The sequence below is a fragment of the Sprattus sprattus genome (assembly GCF_963457725.1).
Source record: "Sprattus sprattus genome assembly, chromosome: 20".
Taxonomy (NCBI): domain Eukaryota; kingdom Metazoa; phylum Chordata; class Actinopteri; order Clupeiformes; family Clupeidae; genus Sprattus; species Sprattus sprattus.
Window position 1 is genome coordinate 23,892,390 of NC_137918.1, and position 5,000 is coordinate 23,897,389.

The 5,000-nt window shown below is 43.6% G+C and overlaps 1 protein-coding gene across 1 annotated transcript in view; it reads right to left on the minus strand.

The window, feature by feature from the left end:
* Positions 1-3,282, minus strand: part of apbb2b (amyloid beta (A4) precursor protein-binding, family B, member 2b) — a gene marked incomplete at its 3' end in the record, with an annotated part of 51,633 nt that extends 48,351 nt beyond the window's left edge. Inside the window, exon 1 of the mRNA XM_080859259.1 lies at positions 3,234-3,282. The remainder of the gene's footprint in view (positions 1-3,233) is intronic.
* Positions 3,283-5,000: the final 1,718 nt, after the last annotated feature.

Sequence of the window (5,000 nt, forward strand, 5' to 3'; positions counted from 1 at the left end):
CACACAGCTCAGACTGAACACACTGCTACACACATGTGCACACCACACAGCTCAGACTGAACACACTGCTACACACATGTGCACACCACACAGCTCAGACTGAACACACTGCTACACACATGTGCACACCACACAGCTCAGACTGAGCCCACTGCTACACACATCAGCACACCACACAGCTCAAACTGAGTACACTGCTGCACAGATCCGTACACCACACAGCTCAGACTGAGCCCACTGCTACACACATCCGTGCACCACACAGCTCAGACTGAGCCCACTGCTACACACATCCGTGCACCACACAGCTCAGACTGAACACACTGCTACACACATCCGTGCACCACACAGCTCAGACTGAGCCCACTGCTACACACATCCGTGCACCACACAGCTCAGACTGAACACACTGCTACACACATCCGTGCACCACACAGCTCAGACTGAGTACACTGCTGCATGGAAACACACCCCTCTCTGATGAGCTCCACACAGGATGTTTTGGCCTGATAGGTAAATGCCCCAGGGGAACAGAACTGGCCCTCAGGTTTGCGGAGGCCACAACACACCTCCAATACAGACACATACTGTATGTGAGTGCACACACACGCTCGCACGTGCGTACACACACACAACACACCTCCACTACAGACACACATGTGAGTGCACACACACACCCGTACACACGCACAACACACCTCCACTACAGACACATACACACACATGTGAGTGCACACACACACCCGTACACACGCACAACACACCTCCACTACAGACACATACACACGCTTGCATGTGCACGAGTGTACACACACTCCAATACAGACACATATGTGAGTGCACACACACGCTCGCACAACACACCTCCAATACAGACACATTTGTGAGTGCACACACACGCTCACACGTGCACGAGTGTACACACGCACAACCTCCTCCCCAGAAGTCCACCCTCCAAAGCCCCTACACATATACCCATTCACCACACTTTCACCACACACTCCCTCTGCAGTGTTTTTTCCCCCAAAATCAGGCTGACTCATGTTTTCCTCTGTCAGCAGTGTGTGTTAGTGTGTGTTTGTGTGTCTGTGTGAGTGTGTGTGTGTGTGTCTGTGTGTGAGAGAGAGCGAGAGAGAGAGGGGGGGGGGGGGGGGGGGGGGGAGACTGGCACAAAAACCAGCCGCTCAACCCTCTACCCCTGAATATTAGTGATGACATCACATCACTGGAAGCCAGCTAGATTTAAGTGGTCTGTGTCGAACAGCACTCGTAAAACCCAATTTTCTTTGCGTAGGGTTGCCTAACACTGGTGTGTGTGTGTGTGTGTGTATCTGATGCTCCAAAACATCCATCTTTTCTGATGAAACTTGCAGCAACTCATTCACTTTCAGGCCAGTTTCTAAGAGTCTGGGAGCATTTTCATGACATCATACAGACCCAGAGCTATGTAGAGAGATGGCTCTGGATAAATCCTGACATTTTATACAGACAACACAATCTGTATTCTAGAACCCTCTCCGCAGTGCAACCTTTAAGGATGTGGAGATGCAGACCCAGATGCACAGGACAAGTGAACAATTCATGCTTTCTTCAACATGCCAAAACTTTAACGAAATGATCCTGGAAATGTTGTTACACGTCATACATCAGACACAAAATCCACTTCAGACCAACATTATGCAACTCTCAATTCATAACTTTTTACTGGCTGACGAGCCTTTCTTAACAGAACGTTTCAAACTGAAACAGCAATGCCTACTACTCCAAGTGTCCTCCTTCTCCGTCTTTCGAATGCACTCGATGTTCTGACGTGACAGCCACGACTGAGATTTACTATGCACAATTTCTCGCCGGGACGACGATATGTAATAGTCAGAGAGGACAGAATGATTCGCCAAACTTTCCCACTTTGACAGTGAGAACGAGAAGGAAAGCGAGAAATCCGTTGAAAATGTAATAATAACACGTATCCCCATGTAAACACACACTTGACGAGTTCAAATGGTCGAGGCTGTTATCTCAGCTGGCTCCAACGTCAGAACTAAATCTGGAAGCAATAACGTGTGGAACAATGGAGTGTATAGTCCAATACTTGTAAGGCATCTAAAACGAATAGCTGTTTCAGGTTAGAAGCATTCAAATCACGGCAATCGATCTGAGCAGCAATTTGGACTTCTGGCTACATGTTATAGAATGGAAAAGTCATAAGCTATGCACAATTGTGGGTCGCGTGAAGGGAGCCAAGACTTCAATCAGACGCCACTGACGCCTTTACAGGACGGCCGAAATGGATCAGAAATATGTCCGCTCGCCTCGACATGGCCCACATCGCTGCCGCAGACTTGGCGATGGAGGCGGTCAGGCTGACCAATGCGGTCTCGTCTTGCCGCAAAATAACACAGTAATGACAGATGCACATCAAATGTCATGTCAGGGTACCAATATTGGTTAAAGGGTTAATGCAAGTGATGGCAATAGCCTAACAAGAAACGGGCAACGCAGGCTCTATTTCAGAGATTGCCTCCCATATTTCGCAGTCTGGCTCCCATGACGGAGGGGTTCATGGAATGTCGTGTAAACAAGGGGTATGGAAGGAGAAACTTAGATAAGCAAAAGATCGAAATTTTCACAAATGTTTAACATTGCATTTATCAGATCATAACACCGCTAGCCCAATACATCAAAACATGTCTGTGGATGGTAACTTCATTTGTTTTTTCCTCGCCTAATGTCCCCGAATGTTTCGGCCTTGGTCCAACTCGAAATAAATTCTCAAGGAGTTAACACAGACGCACACAACAGGCACGGACCCCTGGTGACGGAAATGCACTGTTTAGGCTAAGCTACCCTGAAACTGCAGCAGTCACAGTGTCTCATCAACAGGACAAACTGGACAGGGACTGAGTCTTGGACTATGTTGTAGGACTACGACTATGTTGTAGTTCTCAGTATATTACCAGAAATGACAAAAACGAAATATTTTGTTTCTGATTAACTGCTGTCTAGACCTCCCCTCTCCTTCAAACCTTCCCCAACTACGCGACGCAAAGCTAGAGCACAATGCGTCGCCCCTTTGCGGAGAGCCAACACGGGTGCTATCCTCGTTATAGTAATACAGTTGACTCCGAAGACAGCAATACGCTAAAGCCACTTGCACCTAAAGGCGCACATGATCACAGCATGTAGCTTTGCATTGTTTTAGTAAATAATATTTTTCTCACAGCTTTACTCACCTCCTGTGTCAGTGCCCCCTTCACTCTCTCTGATTTTCTTCTGCCTTTCTTTCCAATTCTCCTCCCTTCCAGATGTCGTTGCTGCCGCTCCGGAACTGAACGCCCCAATCACTGTACGAACCACAGGAAACACTTTTCCCAGCCCCCTGAGATTATGGACAATCTAACCTACAAGTAGTTTATACTCATGATATGATAGTATAATTATAATACCTCTACAATTACACAGCGTTTCCCTCAACATTATTTGAGATTCACATTGGTACACTAAGCATAAAGCCTATATCACACAGAGACAGGCACATATTTTTGCCTGCAAGTGTGGTATCCTATGTCTTGAGATACTTTGCAAAATGTTTATGTCAAACATTTAAATCTACAAAGCCCCTTAACTCCCGTAAAGTGAGATTATCTGGTAACAAGCGCACAAAATAATATAATTTGTGGGATAACTGGTTTGGACAACAAGATCCCACAAGATGATAACTTGTGCACAGAAGATAAAAATACCTTACAGGACTTTAGGGGCTCTGTAAAAATCTATTATGACTTCAATGTTTATTAGATTAGAACCTAGACCTACACCTTACCATCTGCCGCCTATGGTCTAAAAAAGACGATACTTTATAAAACAAGTTATATATTGTATATTGCTCTGATATTGGCCCCTGTGTAAAGTTTCCCTCCAGTGTGGCACTTATGGCGCAGCATGAAAGTTCCAAACTCTGGTGCCAGTTAATCTAATTCTGTCTGTTTTAACATCTTTGAGTGATTTTAGTTTTTGTAGTTTTATGTGCAAAACCAAATGTTATATGTATTACATCTCAAAGTACACTCCATAGGCTACCAAACCTTTAGCTATTTCTACTTTTTGATTGAGTGGGTTAGTTTGAGCTGATTTTTTATTTCTTATTATGCATGTGGCATTTCTCAGGGAAATATCCTTGCAGACAGTTTTTTCCTCCACCTACTACCACTTGGCTATAATTTCAATATGTCCTTCCACTGTTAAGATAATGACACACAGTTTTATTTACTAAAAAATTAACAAGATTAATAACTTGAACAGGGTTGTGGACTTTCTTGCTGGGGTAAACAAAAAAAACTGGTCTGAAATGATGAATTGATGGCTTTATACATATATAACAACGGGCTTTGTCAGTCGCCGTGTTTTAAGAATCATTTGATTAGCCTATTAGTTTGGCACTTTATAATTTTTCATCTTTCATCTCTTTTTGGTCTTTTGCGCGTTAATGCTCCCTTGAGGTGATCATGAAAAACCTGAACTGGTAGCCTACTCTATTGAGTGATGTCATAAAGGTTTGTTATGCCATAACATCTCACAATGACTAAGCTTACCATACAAATCATCATTAAAGTTCAGAGAGGATCAGTGTGATTTATAGAAATATGGCTCCATTATAATAAGCCTACTGAAACATGGATTGTAAATCTATATACCCTATAGCGTCTGGAAGAGTGAAGAGCCTAAGTGAGTATGTGTGAAGGATCTTGAAGTTTCTTCCTGTTTCCTTAAATTGCTGCCAGGCTTTATATTCAAGTAGTGGCAGCATTATTTACCCGTATCTTGTAAGATAGCTCTTGACATAAAATGAAAAAATTGTTAAATCAGACCACACAGGCACCATTTTAAAAATGGAAAGAAAGTTGAATATAGCCAAACTCAAATCAAATTTACTGATGATAAAGGATATTCTCAGAAAGTACATTTCAGAATTTTTTTTTAACTGAAAAACACCCAAAGTA